This window comes from Ceratotherium simum, chromosome 3 (genome assembly GCF_057802395.1).
Source record: "Ceratotherium simum simum isolate JZ-2026a chromosome 3, ASM5780239v1, whole genome shotgun sequence".
NCBI lineage: Eukaryota > Metazoa > Chordata > Mammalia > Perissodactyla > Rhinocerotidae > Ceratotherium > Ceratotherium simum.
This window is the reverse complement of record NC_141902.1, coordinates 42,535,489-42,556,267: the sequence shown is the minus strand read 5'-3', so window position 1 is coordinate 42,556,267 and position 20,779 is coordinate 42,535,489. Positions and strand designations below refer to the sequence as shown.

At 36.9% G+C, this 20,779-nt stretch overlaps 1 long non-coding RNA gene and 1 pseudogene across 1 annotated transcript in view; one reads left to right on the top strand and one right to left on the bottom strand.

Annotated features, from left to right (window-relative positions):
- The window catches only part of LOC147917544 (uncharacterized), a 275,539-nt gene that overhangs the window by 22,365 nt on the left and 232,395 nt on the right, over positions 1–20,779 (bottom strand). Inside the window, exons 2-5 of the long non-coding RNA XR_015550479.1 lie at positions 10,036–10,165; positions 6,165–6,269; positions 5,128–5,234; positions 2,861–2,970 (exon numbers count right to left, since the gene is read on the bottom strand). This is a non-coding gene — a long non-coding RNA (uncharacterized LOC147917544). The remainder of the gene's footprint in view (positions 1–2,860; positions 2,971–5,127; positions 5,235–6,164; positions 6,270–10,035; positions 10,166–20,779) is intronic.
- LOC101397131 (elongation factor 1-alpha 1 pseudogene) lies at positions 17,657–19,024 on the top strand (annotated as a pseudogene).

Here is a 20,779-nt window from a genome sequence, read left to right as displayed (position 1 = left end):
TCCTCAGTATTCCAACCAGAAAAGTTTGGACAACATTAAGAAGCCATCCTCTCAGATCCCTAGACCAGAAAAGATCAAGGTAGCAAGACAAGGTTAGAAAGCAATATGAATGAAGTTGGGCTACAGGATATATTATGACCTGCTCTTTTGCACTGTAGCCAACAGCAAACGCCTAGATGTCCCTAGATGAGCTCTTTGTTTCTCAAAAAGGAAGTTGTTATTGTTTTTGTTATTGTTTTAATCTTGACAACAGACAAAAGGAAATATTACACATATTAGCAACACATTTTTCTCCAAGCTTTTTTCTCTCCTCTCCAAAAAGGTAAAGTGATGTAAGTGAGGAAATACATGTATAAATACAATGTATTCATTTCGGATTTGGATTCAAAGAAATCAGTAGGCATCACTTCATTTCTACCATCTTAGGCTGAAAGGTGCTTTAGTTAAGCAACTTCCCAGGTCTCATTCTACATGTAAATGCCTTAGATTGCTATCTATCTATGAAAAATAGAGAAATGAAAGAAGGAAAAGGCCTACTGTCTCCTCACATGACTGACAGTCAATTTTCTACTATACTTTTCTTTCCATTTTAAAATATTCTTATTGAGCTGGTTTCCACTGCATTAACTTGGGAGAGCTATTACATTTGAATGGGTTCCATGCTGGCAAACTGCATTTTGGAGTCACCAAGGGTCCCTTGATGCTTTACCATCAGCTGACTAAATTACTCTCCATTCCTATGGTTTTACAATTGGATTGATGGATGCATTACCTCACACTCTTGAACTCTGCGAGTTGATATAGACTCTGAGGAATAGCATAGTGTTCACATTAGGAGTGAAATTAGCCCCAGGCCCACTTAAGCAAATACTCATACTGTAAAGATCATCCCCGGACTTTGGTTGGTTCCTCAGATATGAAGGCATCTCAAGGAGGTGAATTGGTTTGAAATTCTTCCCAGAGATCCACGATTACTTGAGAAAAAGTGTTTTCATTCTATGTGCAATGTAGTAGACTAGGCACCCAAGAACACTCAAAAGAAGCACAAGTTCACTATCTGAGTGGCAGACAAAATAACTCCCAGAGAATTTCAGAGAACAAACTAGTCTGGCTGGAGCAGGGGAGGAATGCCTTATTCTACTAGACAGAACCTGTTATTGCTCCATCCAGGTCCCCTAGAATCCCTCCTACGCATCCATTCTGTGCATCCAAACTCCAGCTTCTGTGTGCTTTGCTTCTAATGGTTTCCACCTGCGACTGTCCTCAGAGGACTGGCCTTGGGCTAGTGGAGCAGCTTTGCCTGCAGGTGCAGAGAATCAGAAGTCCCTAGTAGTTTACAATGCCAACACCTCCCTCCTGGGAGGAGCCAACGGCCAGTGATTGACTGGTGTGGGAGTATGCAAGTCCAGCTCCCTTGCGTAGAGGCAGGACAAACTTGAGGTACAATTTGCACTCCAGAGCTCCCAATAGGATGGAGCTGAGGCTTGAACCCTTGTTTCGCTTCTTCTTCTTCCCTGTCCTGCTTCCCCCACTCTCTTGCCAGCTTTTCCTGGGAACACTTCTTAATAAATCACTTGCTCAGGAATCCTTGTCACAGGGCTTGCATCTGAAGAAGCTGACCTAATAGACCTTATTGAGGAGTCAGGACTTGCTTCTGCCTGAAGGATAGGTGGTATTGGATTTGGAAGTGAAGAGGAAGAAGCACTCTATCCTTTTTTTTTTGTGAGGAAGATCAGCCCTGAGCTAACATCCGTGCCAATCCTCCTCTTTGCTGAGGAAGACCGGCCCTGAGCTAACATCTATTGCCAATCCTCCTCCTTTTTTTCCCTTTTTCTCCCCAAAGTCCCAGCAGATAGTTGTATGTCATAGCTGCACATCCTTCTAGTTGCTGTACGTGGGACGCGGCCTCAGCATGGCCGGACAAGAGGTGTGTTGGTGCGTGCCCGGGATCTGAACCCGGGCAGCCAGCAGCGGAGTGTGTGCACTTAACCGCTAAGCCATGGGGCCAGCCCCAGAAGCACTCTAACCTTAGGAAGGCAGAATTAAAAACATGAGAAAAGGACCAGGCTGGAGTCAGGAACTGAAAAGGTGTATTGGAGTGCAATGAAGAGAATATTATGGCTGGACTAAAAAATTATATAAAGAAAAAGGAGAAATGTCTCTTCTCTTCAGTTCATGTTTACATTCCCTGCAAGAAGTGAGCTTTTTAAAAACAAAATTCTTCTTCCTAAAACTTATGATTTAATTTGTTGTTTTCCTCCCAGAAAACCTGGGAGGTAAAATCATAAGTACTCATCTCAGGTTTAAAGATGCACAAAATTAATCATATTAGGAGACCAGGAGGAGAGAATTTCTCCCTGGCCCTTACTGTGCATGGACAAGAGATTGCTCTATAGTTAAGGGACATAGGCAAATTAAAATTCTACTTATTTTTGTAGTGCACATACTTGAAAGTGAATACTAAAAAGAAAGTAAAAATTAATTTAAAAAAATTAAAAACCACAATTATTGTTTAATCCTTAGCGTGACATGCAAGGACCATCATAATCTGGCCCTATGCTGCATTTCAAGACTTCTCTTCCTCTGTTTTCCTCCATGCACATAATTGCTTGGCCCTTCACTGAGCTCCTTGCCGTTATTTGAACACATCATACTGTTGCACACTCTCATGCCTTGCTCTGCTTCTCCTTGAAATGCCCTTCTATCTCACTCTGCCTGATAAATTTCTGCTCATTTCAATACCCAGCTCAAATTTCACGTTCTCTGTTACCTTATCCTATCTTTCCAGGGAATTTATCCTGTTTGTCTCTGTGTTGGTCATACTTGGAATATACCTTCAATGTAGCACATAGAATATTACCTTTAAATGCAAACAACAGGTCCATAGGATCCTGGAGAAATGTATTTACTTCATCTGTGTTTCTTCTCCCCATTGTAGTGCCTGGCACACTCCTAGCTCTCCATAAATGTCTGTGGATTTTGAAATAAATTAAATAAATTTGGGCTAATAAGGTGGAACCAAATTACAAAACCTCTTAGATGGCAAACTAACTTGAATTGTAGCCTAAATTAGAGGGTAGAAAATTTGAAACTCTTTGATTAAAATTTTTGATTTAATGAAAACATGTTTTAAATGTCTGTGAGAAATGTCTGTGAGAAATAAATCACTACTCACTCCCTGCCTCCAACCTCTAGATCATGCAGTGTGTTTCCAACAGCCAGGGAGAGAGAATGCCCAAACTTGGTCAATATAATTGTAATTAGTTTAAGCATTTCTTACTTCATATATTCACCAACAGATTTGAGAAGAGATGTGGTTTCCCAAAAGCATAATGATTTAAACAAGGGGTTTAAATCGGGGAGACTTAGACTGAAAAGACTGACATTGCCAATTACAACAGTGTAACTTTTGACAAGTTATTATTCGTTAATGAAATAAAGATAAAGGCACTGACCTTATAGGGTTGTTGTAAAGAATAGTGCTCTGCCTCAAATATTAGTATATACTAATAGCATTATAAATAGTAACACTATTGAGGTATTATAAATAGTAATACTATATAAATAGTAATACTATTGAGGTATTATAAATAGTAATATCATTGAGGCCTTGTTTGACAAATTATTCCTCCTTTCAGCAGGGAGGATTTCCCCAGGATGCCCCATTCAAAATGTGCCAGCATTAAGTTATTCTATAGGTGGTTAAGAGGAGAATGGGAGTTCCAGATTGAGGGACTAGCAGTGTGGAGGCATAAAATCACGTGGCTTGTTCAGATAGTATCATGGCTAAGTTTTCTGCTCCCATCCTCACGCCTCCTCTCATAGACTGAAGCAGTGGCTAACCTAGGTTTGAACTTCTCAAACCTCAATGTCCTCTTGAAATATGAGGGGCTTTCTGGGCGTGGCTTAGCTATAAGCATAGCTTCAAATCACTGACTGGTTTTTCAACTCCCCCTCGACTCTGCTGCATGGACCTGGCCATAGGTCGTCTGGTTGCCAAACAGCAACTCCCTGCCAGTTCCCTTTGTGACTTAGGTAACATCTAGGCATTTGTGACCACTATAGGATCAGATGTATTTCTTTTCAAAAGACTGTATTCTCAGGACACAGAGTCTCATCTCTTCTATTTTGAATTTTGATTATCTGCGGTGACTACTACTACAAAGCATAGCCAGAAATTCTAAAATATGAAGGAATCTCTTGATTTGAACCACGTTCTGATAAAGTGAATAACAGGGGCACCAGGTTTGCCCTGGAGGTTTATCAGTTTCCCTGATTCTCTTACATTAGGAAAGAAGGTCTAGCACACCCTAAAGTTGTAAGTTCCCCTCTCCTTCTTTTCACATATTTTCCATTAATCTAAGGCCAAAGGTCTTGGTTGCTGAGAAAAGAAAGTCCTTTTTCTGGTTCCCGAAGCTCTGCTATATTTTATGTAAAAATTGTTTTCCATAAAGCCCCAGCAACACGGTAGAGTGGTTTCACCTACTTCTGATCATAGAATTCTCCTCTCATATGGAGGTCTATGTCCTCAATTGCTTCAACTCTTCTTCAGCAAACCCATCCTACACCACAGGGCTCGCACTCATTGTTGCTGCAGAGGCCAACTCCACCTCCTAGACTTCCCATTTGGAATTTCCAATTTCCCATTGAACAACATGAGCAACAACCCACCCCCCTCAGTAAATCACTCCCCTGGACACTCTATTCCTAATTCTCTCTCACACACACACACATACTCATACAAACACAAATATCAACCACACGCAACTGATCCCACAGATAGCATATTTTTCCCTTTCTGTCATAACCATAAAGCAAGATTCACAATATTTTTTTATTCACACATAAAAACTCTACACCACTGGGAGTAATGAGAAATACATATTCAAAGTCCATAGGGATTATGGGGGTATATATGGAATAGTTGTATTATGACACATATGCAGGATTTTACCCAAAAATTAATAGCTAGATATTTCTATGTCTATTCCCAAGGTCCCTCATCTGCCACTCACTACTAGTACTTCATCTGTTTCCTTACAATAGTTTCCATAACTTCGAAAGCTCTCCTGACCACAGTCCTATGCACCTTCCTTCCCTTCTGGCCTCTTTATAGCACTTACTTACCATTTCTCACTCGCATATTTTCCTCCTCCAAACATGTATCTCCAAGCCCTCTTTTAATAAAATCTTTAAGTTTGCAAAAGATTCTCCCGTTACTAGGATCCACCTGCCTTAGAAAACAGATAAGGAATTATAAAGAGTACACGTTTGTGTTAAAATTGTTGTTTTTCCAATCATACAAAGGGAGAAGAATGAGGTTTTAGTGCACATGCAGATAAACTAATGGGTAAGATATCAAGAGGTTCAGGGAGTTTATGCTAACAAGCCCTTGAGGTGTTTTTTTTTTTTTTCCTCCATTTCTCCAACTTTCCCCAATTGATTTGGTCATTTCCACCTAGAAGTAGCTTCATAACATTGAATGGCAATATGCCTAAAACTGAATTCACCCTCTTCACTCAATCTGCTCTCCTGATCCCATTTATAACACTCCCATTTTCCTTAGTCATTCAGGCTTCAAAGCTGAAAACAATCTTTGGCTTACCTCTATTCTTTATTTTCTATATCCAATCTATCACTGGTAAATTCTTCTTCTTAAATGTCTCTTAATATGAAGTCCTTTCCATTTTCACTGTGCTGGGCTGTTCAAAACTCTGACACCTTCTGCTTGAGAATCATAAACCCTACTAACGAGTCTACTACCCTCTAATTCTAATTCTTCCTGCCCATCATTGACAGAGAAATCTTCCTAAAACAATTGTTTCCTGATGCCATTTCTTTGTTCAAAAATCTCCCCAATGCCTACCTGTTGAATAAATAAGAACAATTAGTAACATTAACTTCTGTCCAATGACTGATTCAAACAAGCAATGAATGGGAGTGGAAGTGGGTTTGGTTCATCACAAGCACCTTGAGGTATCAATACATTGCTCACATAATTAACTGTCTTCTAGAAGTACTTGGTCAAACAAGAAGGGAAAGAAGAAAGGTATATGGGAGAGAAAAGCAAGAGGAGGAGAGAAAAGAAGAAAAGGAAGGGAGGGAGCGTGGATGGGAAGAAGAAGGGAGGGACAGAGAAAGACTGGAAGAGAGGAGGAACTCACCTAAGGATAAGACATAACTGCTTCTTTCCAGATTGCTTCCTTCCTTTCAACATCTGGATTTCTCCTTTCATGTAAGGCCAATTTTTAATAAAGAACAAGTTTGTTCTAAGTCAAGAAAAAAATAAAAGTAAAACTCATGAAACTAAAGAGAAAACACATGATTTGCCTTGATTTTTATGTTTTCCTGGAAGATATTAAACCAAGACAGAGCTCTCTATTCCAATTTTCCAATTTAGAAAGAGAAAATAGAAAGATATTTTTGTGGCTTTCTCTCATAAAAGTCAGAACATCTTGTACATTTGAACTCTACATGGCTCAGATGTGGGGCTCAACATTTTTCTCTCTTCTTTTAAGATTGTTTTTCTGCCACCTTTGCTTGTGTGTTGATTAGTATGTCAAAGGGAATATTGAGACTGAGAAATGGTAGTCTGCATTTAAGGTGCTTTATTGGCATAAGATATAGAAAGCAAACAACTTTAAAACTGGCAAGCAAGTTTTTTCAATTAATCTGTGCTTTTAAGAGTGAATGCAGAGACATAGTTGAGAGAATGAAATTAATGATCAAAGTATCTTTCAACCAAAAATAATTTGTTTTAAAGAATAAATAACAAGTAATAGCTGCTACTAATTTTAATATTGGGCTTGGTTTTTAAAGTCACCCTGTAGAAAATCCATTGGGAAGTAGACCCTAATGTGAAGGAGTTGAGTTAAGGTCTTTTAATTAAATTTAAAGATTTTCTTACCCATGGAGAAGGGCATAATTAGCTGTTTTCTAATGCATTTGACCTGAAGATGCTTGAATCAGCAGATAATTGAATGTATTAAAAGAAGTAGCAAATTCTAATTATGAGACTTAGTTGTTGGAGTGGGGGGAAAAAAGAAGTTATTCATTATTTATTCAAGAGTGTTTATACAAATGTAGAAGAGGGTAGAGGAAGAGGCAATTACCAACCGTCTCAGGCCCAAAACTGTGTATCTTTACATGGTGGCTCTTAGGAGGGGAATTGGGCAGCTCAGGACTCGAGTCTATTCTGTTATTCCCACACAAGATCTCAATCTGAATGCCAAATAACTTACCACTAAAAATAGAGTGAAGTACTCACAGCAGTAGAATGTACCAGCTGGACTGATGCCTGCATCACAGATTAACTCTGATATATTGAGCTTTAGTATGTTGCTGTGATGTTTCTGAGGGCACATATATCTAAATCTATAGGCTAACAAGCTGTGCTCAGACAGAATTCTATTGAATAAGTACTTGGGTCACATGGTGCTCACACAAATTTGAGTAAGTCATGGTCTCCTTTTATTTTTTTATTTTTTTTTTTTTTCAAACCTATTAGGATGTTTATTATTATTATTTTTTTATTTTATTTTTTTATATATTATTATTATTTTTTTTTTATTTTTTTTTTTTTTATTATTCATGGTCTCCTTTTAAAGGAAAACAAGTGTCATGAACTCCAAGTCTGAAATTATTTTATTATTATGTTACTTAAATATTGATACATGTGAAAGCTATGAACTTAAATATATATTCTTACACATATTAATTTGGGTATAATTTAAAAAACAAGTTTATAAAATAAAAACAAGCAATGAACCAATAAAATTCAAATTAACAAAATTTAATATGAAGGATGATACTGTTTTGCTGAAAATGAATCTTCACTCAAAACCCAGATATGATAATGGTTACTATGATACAGATTCTGTTGATTTTGTCATGCCTAAATTATTGTGTGCCTTGTGGTGATTTAATTCTCCATCACTCTTCTTTATTTGAACTAATGCAAAACTGACCTTCCTATAATATGCCATGAGGACATTTGGCTCTTATTTGCATTAATACACCATTTAAGTATTGTCAACCTTTTTTCTCTCTTATTGGTCCTGGATCATTAATGTAGTAATATTGATCTGAATAAAACTAAAACAAACATAAAATCATATGCTGAATACATTATGTAGTATGTTTTATTATTTTGCTCTCTTAGCAGATATAGAAAATACTTTTCCAGTCCTCATTCATTCATGCATTCATTTATTCAACAAATAGTGTTTGCTATGTATTAACTACTGCAGATGACGATGACAATGACGATGATGATAATGATGATGATGACTACTGCACAATCCTTGGTCAAGAAAATAAAAAGAACTTTAAAATGAAATGTTCAGCAATAAATCACATACCCAAAGAGCTACAATTTTCGGCTATGTTAAAGCCATTAGAGAAGTGCAGGAATAGGGTTAAGAAAGTTTGAAAGTAACAGAGCACATCTCATTGGAATGGGAAATATGGCTCATAATTGAAAATAATTACAACAACAACAATGATGATGATGTCAAGGACTGTATTTTACACGTACTATTAACTGTCTATCAGGTGCCAGTCACTGGTTAGTTGTTATCTTATTTAACCTTCAGATCAACCTAATGAGATAATTATTTTTTCATCATTTTATGGATAAGGCAATTCATACCCCAAAGCACACTGCTAGTAGTGATAAAGCTAGGATTTTAACATAGGCAGAATAGTTCTAAAATATGAGTGTTTAACTATATTTATACATAAAAGAGTTGGTATTTGAATTGGATATTTTTTATAATTAACAAATATGAATTGAATGCATACAGTATATTGGGTGGTCTTGGATGCCAAGTTAAGTAGTTCACATAATAATATATTATATGATATGATGTTTAATAAATTATAGCCCATATATACATATATGTTACAGAACATCATTAATAATAATATAGATTGTTATAAATTTAATAATGGTTTGATGGTTAATTGTGTGCATCAACTTGACTAGGTCACAGGGTGCCCAGATATTTGATCAAACATTATTTTGAAAGTTTCTGCGAGTCTAAGAACAAACTAAAATCTTGAAAGGCATCCAGTTTAACTCATAAGGATATTTGCTGAGTTCCAGGGCTGAGTGGGAGTCTGGGCCAAATTCTCTAAAGGAGAGAGTGAAATCTGATGCAATTGCAAAGTGCTTTGCTTTCCTGAAAAACCCCATTGGTCCATCTCTAAAGACACTGTCTTGACATGAGTACAGCCATGTTTGGCCGCTCCACTGACCTACAGCCACCAGCACAAAAAAGAAATATAAAAGCTGCTTTCTGTGTGGTGGGAACTGGCCTTTTCCCGGGAACTAGCCTTTCTCCCACGGAGAGAGTTGCAAGTTGTAACATTTCAAGGCTCTTGAAGCGTCGTAGCCCAGAGTGGACTGGCCATCTGTGCCGGGCTGAGACGATAACCAGAGAGAACAATGCACGTACACAACTACTGGGCTGGGACGTTAGCCAGGGGGCTCAGTGCACGTACGCCACTGATAACCATTTGTGCATGGGAACACTAAATGCTTGCTCTGCAAACTCTGTAATTGCTTACTCTGAAAATTACTGATGGTATAAAAACTGCTGGAAACTGAGCCCTAGGGAGAGTTCCACCTGTGGAAGGGACACCTTGCCCAGGACGTGTGATCCTTGCCCAGCTGCGTCGATTGACAGGGCTCTCCCGGCAGTGGGGCGTGGATGTTGTGAGTAACTGATTTGATGTAAAGTAATTGATTTGATATGAAGTAATTGATTTGATGTGTTCTCTTTTCGGTCAACCTGGTGTTTCTCTTTCTGGTTGATTTGTGTCATTTCTCTTCAGCCGATGTGGGTGTTTTCCCTTTCCAGTCGGGCTGATGTTTTTTCACTTTTAATATTTGACCTATTTGGATCTGTTTGCAGACTATCGCCTTTACTATCCTCTATATAATAAAATATACCTTCAGTCCATTTGTTTGGAGTGGAAAGTGTCTTTTACATCTCCAATCGAATCCCCGAACCTTTCATAACAGACACTTACCATATTTGAAGGATCATTAGGCAGGAAGCTAAAGAGCTTGGCTGAGAATCTCTTGTATTCTTGAAGGTCTTCAGGACTGAGAAGACATATTTTTGAAAGGTTCTTAATACATATCTCATGAGGGACATACCTAGAAAAGAGGATAAACAAGAATTAGGCTGAGTTTTTCTAAATCTGCAGCCATGCTTTGACCCAGCTCAATTTCTTGTTGAATTGAGATGATCTTCCCCTGATCCTATCTGCTTAACATAGGAAAGGGGAAACTCTCATTGGTAGAATATAACATCACCAGGATTCTCTAAGGCTCTTTAGTACACAATGTCCAGCAAACAATTTAAAAAAATTAGAAATGGGAAGAGACAAGGAAATATCACATAAAAAGAAGAGAAACAACATCAAGAATGATATAAACAGACCCATATATGATCTAGATATCAGACTTAACACATAAGGACTTTCAAATGGCTATGATTCGTATGTTCAAAAAAAGAAGACAAGGTGCACAAAATAAATTAAAAGATTGAGAGTTTCAACATAAAATTGGTACCTATAAAAACAATCAAATGGATATTCTGGAACTTAAAAATTAAAAAATATATATATCTGAAAGTAAGAACCATATTAGATAGGTTTAACAGCAGATTGGAGCCCCCAGGATTAGTGAAATGGAAAACACTGGAAAAGTGAAGTAGATACATGGGAACATCTTAAAGGCACTTATAGTTGGAGTCCCAGAAGGAGAGAGACAAGAGAAAGAGGCAAAAACAATATTTGAAGAGACAGTGGCTGAATGTTTGCTAAAACTGATAAAAGACATCAACTCAAAGAATTTCAATGAGGAAAAACTCAATTCAAAAGAGGAACAACACAAAGAAGACCACATCCAGGCACATCATAGTAACAATGCAGAATATCAAGGACAAAAAGGAAATCCTAAAAGGTGACAGGGATAAAAAAAAATATTACCTTTAAATTAGTAACTGTAAGACTGGCAGCTGATTTCTCAACAGAACTGATGAAAGCTAGAAACAATACAATAACATTCCTAACTGCTAAAAGAAATAACTGCCAACTTAAAATTCTATATGCAATAAAAATTTCTTTCAAAAATGAAGGTGAAATAAAGTCATTTTCAGATGAAAATCTGAGAGAATTGTTTTTGCTAAAAGAAAATCTAAAGGGAATTCCTCAGGCAAATGGAAATTTATCCCAGTTGAAAACATGACAAGGCAGAAGAGAAAGAAAAATATTATTGGGTCATTTTAAAGGAATATTGACTATATAAAATTATAATTATAATGTCTTTTGCAGTTAAAACACATGTATAACTAAAATACTAAACAAAAAGTGCTCAAAAGGCAAGAGAAAATAAATAGAGTTTAAAGGACCTGAGGTTCAAGCAGTGTCATGTTTGGGGTAAAAGTAATAATTTGTATTAGACATTAATAAGTCAAGAATGAATTATTACGTCTTGAATGCCTACTAAGATGATACAAAACTGGTTTGTCAATAGAAGTGAAAATGCTGTTACCAGTCATTTCATAATTTTAATACAATTGAGAAAATATGAATGACAATAGGCATAATGGCCCAATCAGATGTTTATTGGGCCTCGGTTTATCAATTGTAGGTTCAATTGTACCTGAAAAGAATAAGATTTAAAAGGACAAGGAAGTTTCAGTACATATTGTTGGAAATTGGAAATTACCTCTAAAATATAAGGTGTATAAAATGAGATTTTATAATGCATTTAGCACTCTGGGAACAAAACCACATCTCATCCTTTTAACATAAAAGTCACCTTTCAATACTCAACTTCCATATGCATATTCAAGGATTCACAAAGAAAGTAGATTACTGATAGTAGTCAGGATACCAAATGCATAATGGAAATAGTAAAAATTGTAAAATTTCAGAAAAGTGAATATGTCATGATAGAATTATCAGGAAAATCTTCATAAAATAGGTGGAATCTAGAGTAGGCCCTGAAACACGACTGGAAAACACATTTCATTTCTTGATAAAAATGTGCTATGAAGAAGAGAAAGAAATGTACCTTCCTACAATCTTTGGCTAGAAATGGAAAATGAAATCTAATACTAATAATAAAGATCTGAATTTGGACACAGTCTACTCACAGCAATATTAGGTCTTAAGAATGGGGACCTGGAACAGGATGAATGACACGGAACTGAAGATATCCTTTTTGGAAAACAGACCTTTTAAAAGTTTCCTCTCGCTTTATACTTTGCCACAAGTAGGGGATGCAAGTGGGGAAATCTACATAAATCCTTTCTCCTGAAAAGCAAGAAGCTAAGAGGACTGAATACCAATTTGCACAGTGAGATGATTAAAAGAGTGAAAAAACCATGCGGAAGCCCTGAAATATCAAAGCTACACCTTCACGAAATGGCTTTGTATGCTAATAAAATTTTCAGGGTTAATTATCTTACCTAACCTCAGAGGTAAAACTAAGAATTATTTAAATTGATTATTAATATTGATGATTAATAAGAAAATATACAACTGTACTTAGGTGTCTTTATTTTTTCTAGTCTTGTCCTTAAAACACTATCACTATTCATTATAGATTGGCTCACAGTTATAATTTAACATGCAACTTTTTGTTGTATTTATAAAAATTGTAAATGAGAGGGAGTTCTAACACCAGTCTCTGTTAAGCGTGGCTATAGCTATATCTGTTCCTTTGGACCATGAAGTTATTATACAGATATCATTATGCACCTATTGATAATTTATCTAGACTGCAGACATAATTTGTGGAAAGAGAGAAAAATAATTATATTTACTTACTTGGAAAACTCCAAACTCTGAGGAAACATCAATTGTCCTGAATAATACAACACAAATGCTATAGCTGGATGTCCAGCATAATAATATAAGTAAATAGGTGATTATCCAAAGCCCCTATGGCTTGTAGGATTGTGAGAAACAAATCTAGAGGTGCAATGTACATTGCTGAATCGGATCCTCTAGGGAACGTGTAACAACTCCAGCATAATTATGCAGTGAGACTTGGAGAGGCAGCTACGGAATAACTAGCACTTCCATTTTCAACATTTGGCTGCCTTTAAACCTAACTTTTTCTGATACCAAATGTCTGAGAGTCTCTACAAAAATGTTTAACATATTTTAAACAGTAACTTAATAAATACTTGATAATTTTAACTAAATTATAAACTTCAGATACACTTTGTAACTCCGCAGAAACAGTTTTGCTCCTGAAATAAATTCTTCATGGCTCTGAATCCCAAAGTATGTCTGGTTTTGCTTTAGATCTCAACTGAATATTTTAAAAACACTTTCATCATTTTTGAAGTAAAATAATTAATGAAATGTACACAAACAATATTCTCTGAGGCATTGCTAACCAATCACCAAGGATAGCACCTAAAATGTTTCTTAGAAGTAGCATGACAGCATATCACTCTAAATTTCGTTACTCCCAGAGAGTCTAAAGGAACATCCTCAAAAGATATGGCTCAATGATTATGTAGCCTCAAGTAACAGAATAATTAAGTCATGATTTAACCCAATAATATCACTGCACTAATTTACTCTATATTGTGCAGCTTCCCTACCTACATGGAAGATCTAAGGTGCAGGAGACAAAGCTGAAGAAGCAATCTTCTCTAAAGCATGTTGTCCCAGTCCTAGAAGCTCAATTTCCCCCAAAATCGGTACTTATTCTAATAAAGTGAATCTTATATGCTGAAATCCCCCATTTAAAAAATTCCCATAACCAAACATCAATAAGCACATATGATAAATTACAAGATAGTAAAGGCCAAATTATTAAAGTAAGTTATGGGTATTTTTAATATTGATATTCACTTTCGTGTTTTGCTAACCTTGCACATTATTGAATGATTATTTCGTAGCTACTACATTAACCCTAAATGTATGGAAAATTCTTAAAGAATTGGCACTTAGAACTCAGTCAGTGGTACCCGGGGTATCAGACAAACACAGTGTTACCAGAGAAATGAGGTTCAAATGTCAACGGAATCAATAGTAAAACTATGTTCATGTTGAACCCAATGAGCAGCTTCCACAGGGCTTATATGTTGCTCCTGCCCAAGCCCAGGGTTGTCCCTCAAGTCTGCATGGGAGAGTTCAGGAGACCCAATTTCCAAGGTTACGAGACGAGCTCAAAAGGAGTTAGGCATTTGCAGGGAACAACTCTGCCAGTTCTCCCCACTTTCAGTTGATCCCATCCTCACCCCTTATCCCAATTTGCCTCATTGTGCCCAATCCTTAGGTGAGAGTAGCAAAAGGATAGCTGCATGACAGAAACAAAATTCTTATTGTATGAACAAACATTCATAACCTCTCCTTCTTTCTTGCCTCCAATCAGGAAAAATCCTGGCATTGCCTAATTGGCATTTCCTTCTTCTCTAATTTTAATCCCAGAGGTGAAGGGACATTAAGGAAGAATATTAAGAATGTGAGAGATGGAAAGAGAGGCGCTGGAGAGACTGAGCATTTTGACAGATACAAAGGGAGGCAAGAAATAGGGTATGGAGACACGCTGCCTTGGGGATGAAAGATTGGATGTTCTTTCATGTTCTGCAAAAGAAGAAGCAAAAAGTGATTACTGGAACTGTATTAATTACTTTTGGTTGCTTGACTGTGCTTCTTTGAATGTGACACCTCACCAGCACTGGAATTTTCAGGCATAGCCCACAGCATTAGCAGAATAACACACAACAAAGGAAGTAGCAAGGCCTAATACACTGCTGACCAATAACCACAGTGTTGGGTGGAGTCCGTGTGGACAACTGAGGAGAAATAGTTCTGCTGGAGAACAGAACAAATATAACCAAAGAAAAATCCAAGATGATGGCCAGTATTCAGAAGTTGATCAGAAATTAGAGCGGGACAATAAATACATAATATTTTTTATTGTAAGGTATATATATTTCTCACATTTTCATCTTACTGAAATCATGAATCTTAAAATTAAACAAAGTTTAATATGTTTCATTTCTTATTTTCCCTGAAAAGCTGTTATTAAATCAATGGTGAATCATAATCTACTGTAAGCTCCATGAATGTAAGAGAATCATGTCTATTTTTTATTATTATTATGATTATTATTAACTATTTATCCAGCATGATCTATTGTACACTATTGTGCACAAAGATGTAACATAATAAGTGCTCAATAAATATTGATTGAATGATCAGTAGCATCTCAAAGTTGAAGAAAGTGATCATATTAAAAAAACAGCTATTTTTTCCTAGAAATTTTTAGTTTTAATATGTGCCAGATGGGGTAGATTTGTTGCAAATATCGCTGCATTTAATCCTCCCAATATCCCTACATTATAAATATTACTATGTTAATTTCACAGGTGAGGAAACTGAGTCTCAGAGAGGTTAAGAAACTTAGCGAAAGTTCTGAACTAGGAAAGAGATGGAGCTGCTTTCAAATTCATGTCTAGGTCACTCAAAAGCAGTAGGTCTTAGCACTATGATATGTTGTTTCATAAGGATAACTTAGTAAACGAATTCGGTGAAAATTTGAAGGAGGAAATGAAACAGAAGCAGAGTCCAAGAGCAGGGTCTGAGTAGAGGGGTTATGGTTGGAGTCAGAGAGCAATGAGAAAAGACAGAGGTGAAGTGAGAGGCTGTGACTGCCCTGAGCTAAATTCCAGATGAAGGGGTCCCCTGACTATTACGAAAATATGCCTTTTCATCACCGTTCTTTTATCCATATAATCTGCATTCAATATTCTTCAGAAGGAATTAAGAATACCACTACCCCAAGTTTCAGATCTGTGTAACCCACCAACTTGAACTTAGTCCATAATTTAAGGCATTAATTTTCCCATAGTGAATTATTGATCCAACGACCAAAAGAAGTTCCCAAAAATGCTTAACATACTCCAAAGGGGTAACTTGTTACCCTGGAGGAAAGTCAAAGATCTTCTTTCTAAATCAGTGTGACTTACAGACATACATATTTTGCATTTATACTACAGGAACTAAAAATGTCATGGTGCAGTTTACAGACGCCATCTACATAAACAAAGGGAATTGATGCCAGTCAATTCCTACTAATGTACAATAAGCACAGTAAAACACAGAAGACAATGGCCCAAACCAGTTATAAAGGACTGAACAGGATGGGGTGGGGCTCAGTATTGGGAGGTTGCTTTTCATGGACAGATGGTTTCCTCATCGTTATCTGTGGTACCAACTAAAACTTGTGTGACTGGGAGGCAGATATCACTTCCTGTCTGCAGACTGTTCTGTTCTGCAATTCCTTTCATTTCATGGGGTCTCTCCTAGTAAACGATGAGCCTTCTTTCTCCTAGCTACAACGCGTCCTAGAGTTGATAACAAATCGCAGCCGTCTGCTAGCCGATCACATCTTCTCAATGAACAAAGCAAATCTATGCTTGGGTAAATGTGCCTTTTCTTTGGTGGAAGCTGAAATCAGTTACAAATGGTTAATCATACCATAGTCTTGCCTATACAGTCTGAAACTGACATTAATCTCTCTTTAGCCTGCTCCAAACTCAAAAACCTCAATGAATTCTGTGTTTCTTAGTCAACCCTTTAATTGCTTTTATTTTGCTCTCCTATCCTCTGGACTCTATCCAAATTCTCCATTTTTTAGATCAATAATAGGATTAAAATGAATCTCACCACAATAGCAGTTAAGACTAGAACTACACGAGCCATACTGGGAGAATCACTTCATATTTCCAATATCTGCGTTTTAGAGCTTGATTTGAAACAGTGAGCATGTCTTATTAACTTGTATGTTACCTCGTAATCTAGGCCTTATTCAACTATGTTTATAGAATCTGACTGAATCACACCAGCTTGTATTTAAGTTCTACTTATGTGCCCCAAAATGGTGTTCTGATTTTTTGTTTCTTTCTGAGTTAATTATACTGAACATATAAATTGAAATATCAAGCCTAATAATTTATCCAATGTCTAAGGACATGTAAATTTTAACTAATTTCTGTGGGATCCTAGTCTTAAGTTGTGTTATCCACACTCAAGTGTATATATACATTAAAGCATATGTATATAAAGAGAGTATGTATATATATATTCCTTATTTATATATATATGTATAAAATATTATATAATCCATTAAAAAACTTCTAAGAGTAGTCAACAGTCATAGAATCATGGAATCTTAGAGGTGGAAGAACATTATGCCAGATTCTATTCCTTCAGAGGGAGCAGCCTTGTTACCTTGGTTTTCAAAAAATGAAGATCGCAAATTCTGTGATCTTGGAGTATACAACCCAGCCCACCTCCAAGAATAAGGATTCTAATGAGCTTGACATAGATACTATAATAAGGAAATATCAAAAATGCAGTCAAAGATTATTCCAAAGATGCATCAAAGACATTCATCACAGAATTTATTACAAAGGAAATAATTATAAATTCCCTAACTAAAATTCCCAACACTAAGAGTATGAGTAAATGCTTATACTGGAGTTGGCCTTTTTTTAAACTTAATTAATAGGGGAAAATCCTCCATATATAATTTTAGTGTATCTTTTTTGCAACGGGTTTGCTGCCATAACACAGGTACTGTGAAAACCACTGCTAAATCTAAGCCAAAATGGAGAAAGAAAAGTCTCATATTAACATTGACATCATTGCACATGTAGATTTAAGCAAGTCCACCACTACTGGCCATCTGGTCTACAAATGTGGTGGGATTGACAAAAGAACCATGGAAAATTTTGAGAAGGAGGCTGCTGAGAAGGGAGAGGGTTCCTTCAAGTAAGCCTGGGTCTTGGATAAACTGGAAGCTGAACACGAGTGTCGTATCACTATTGATATCTCTATGGGGAAATTTGAGACCAGTAAGTACTATGTGACCATCATTGATGCCCCAGGACACAGGGACTTTATCAAAAACGTGATAATAGGCACATCTCAAGCTGACTCTTCTGTCTTGATTCTTGCTCCTGGTGTTGGTGAATTTGAAGCTGGTATCTCCAAGAATGCACAGACTTACAAGCATTCCCTTCTGGCTTACACACTGGTTGTTAAGCAACTAATTGTTGGAGTTAAAATGGATTGCACTGAGCCACCCTTTAGCCAGAGAGATAACGAGGAAATTGTTAAGGAAGTCAGCATCTACATTACCAAAATTGGCTACAACCCAGATGCAGTAGCATTTGTGTCAATTTCTGGTTGGAATGGTAACAACGCACTGGAGCCTAGTCCAAACAAGTCTTAGTTCAAAGGATGGAAAATCACCCATAAAGATGGCAACGCCAGTGGAACAGTGCTGCTTGATGCTTGGATTGCATCCTTCCACCAATTCATCCAACTGACAAGCCCTTGGGTTTGTTCCTCCAGGATATCTACAAAACTGGTGGTATTGATGCTGTCCCTGTGGGCCTAGTGGAGACTGCTCTTCTCAAACAGGGCATGGTGGTCAACTTTGCTCCAGTCAATGTTACTACTGAGGTAAAGTCTGTTGAAATGCACCATGAAGCTTTGAGTGAATCTCTTCCTGGGGACAAGGTGGGCTTTGATGTGAAGAATGTGTTTGTCAAAGATGTACATTGTGGAAACGTGGCTGGTAACAGCAAAAATGACCCACCAATGGAAGCAGCTGCCTTCACCGCTCAGATGATTACCCTGAACACTCAGCCCAAATCAGTGCTGGCTATGAACCTTTGCTGGATTGTCACACAGCTCATAATGCTTGCAAGTTTGCTGAGCTGAAGAATATTGATCACCATTCTTATAAAATGCTGGGAAATGCCTCAAATTCATGAAATCTAGTGATGATGCCATGATTGATATGGTTCTTGGAAAGCCTGTGTGTTGAGAGCTTCTCTGATTATCTTCCTCTGCGTCACTTGGCTGATCATGACATGAGACAGACAGCTGCTGTTGATGTCATCAAATCAGTGGACAAAAGGCTGATGGAGCTGGTAAGGTCACCCAGTCTGCCAGTAAAACTCAGTAGGCTAATAAATATTATCGCTAATCCTTGCCACCTCAGACTTAATCAGTGGTGGAAGAAGGTCTCAGAACTGTTTGTCTCAATTGGCCATTTAAGTTTAATAGTAAAAGTCTGGTTAATTATAACAATGCAGTGTAAAACCTTCAGAGGAAAAAGATGTTTTGTGGATCATTTCTGGATCATCCCAAAATTTATATTTCTCCATGAGTTAAGTCAAACAAATATCTGGCCCACAAAAAAGACAAAAAGATCTATAGAAAATTTTGGAAATGTGAGGAAGGTGAGTTGGTTCAGGGTTTGAAGAGGCTAGACCTAAAACAGCAAGTCCAAGGAAGCTTCTGCACAATCCTGATTTGGTCAAGTTAAAGAGTATATAAAAATCACAGGGATTACAGTGAAGAAACTTGAAAAACACTACCTCAGTCAGGTGATCAAGATCAGCATCAACAGTGATGCAAGCACTCTTGATGTAATGTGATGCAAGTGGTACTTTACCTTTTTGGTCTTCTTCCCCAAAACCCATAACCTCAGTCTAATCATGAGGTAAACATCATACCCAGTTGAGGGACATTCTTCAAAATACCTGACTAGTACTCCTCAAAACTGTCAAAGTCATCCAAAACAAGGAAAGTCTGAGAAACTGTCACGACCAAGGGGAACCCAAGGAGACCTGATGGCTAAATGTAATGTGGTATTCTGGATGTGATCCTGGAACAGAGAAAAGACATTAATTAAAAAAAAGAAAGGAAAAAAAACGAAAGAAAGAAAAAGAAAAACGAAATTTGAATATAGTATGGACTTTAGTTAATAATGTATCAATATTGGTTCATTAGCTATAACATGTACCATAATAATGCAAAATGTTAATAATATGGAAAACTGGGTGTCGGACATATCAGAAGTCTCTATTCTATCTTCATGACTTTTATACAAATCTAAGTCTATGCTAAAATGGAAAGTTGATCTAAAAATTATACACACACACAGAGGAACTTGTATGCACAGTGTATCCCACCACTGTTGACACCACTCCTCGACTAAAAGCTCTTGAAACAAGGATATTGTTTTGTTCATCTTTATATTTCCTACAACTACTTAAACCATGCCTTTTACACAATCATTACAGGATAAATGTCTTGGAATTGAAAGAGAAGATGATCCAATGTCCAGGGTCCAGCTGACTTCAAAGTAAGAAAACAGAAGTTTCTATTAAGATGCACTTTTTCCACTCCTAGCAGTTATTGCAGAATTTAATCTTACTTTGAGATAAAGATCCATAATGATGGACTGTAACTGAAAAAAAAGAAAAAAAAATCAACCCACGGTAGCAGCCATAGCACCACCAGCAACATAGAAGAATCTCACAGAACCTGTAGGCATCTTAATCTACAAAATTACCTGAAATGTCATTGCTTAAAGCTTGAAAGTCAAAACAGGAGAACATATTAAAGAAGATAACACATAAGATTTGCATTTTGAAGGTTGTTCTGATGATTAGATGAGAAAAATATGTGAACGCCCTTCAAAATCAACACAATCAAATAGCAGTTCTTAAATTTCCTCAGGTGTGGAGCACCTGAAAGTCATAGTGCTCCTTGGAGATCACAGTGAATACTGATGTGTTGAATTGCATTAGAGGAACAATTTTAATGGCAAAAAATGTAACTGTAATTCAGAATGAGATCACAACTATAAGTAGGTGCCACATACACACACAAAACAATTAGACTCAGCTCGTTGTTCATTGATGATTTCTTC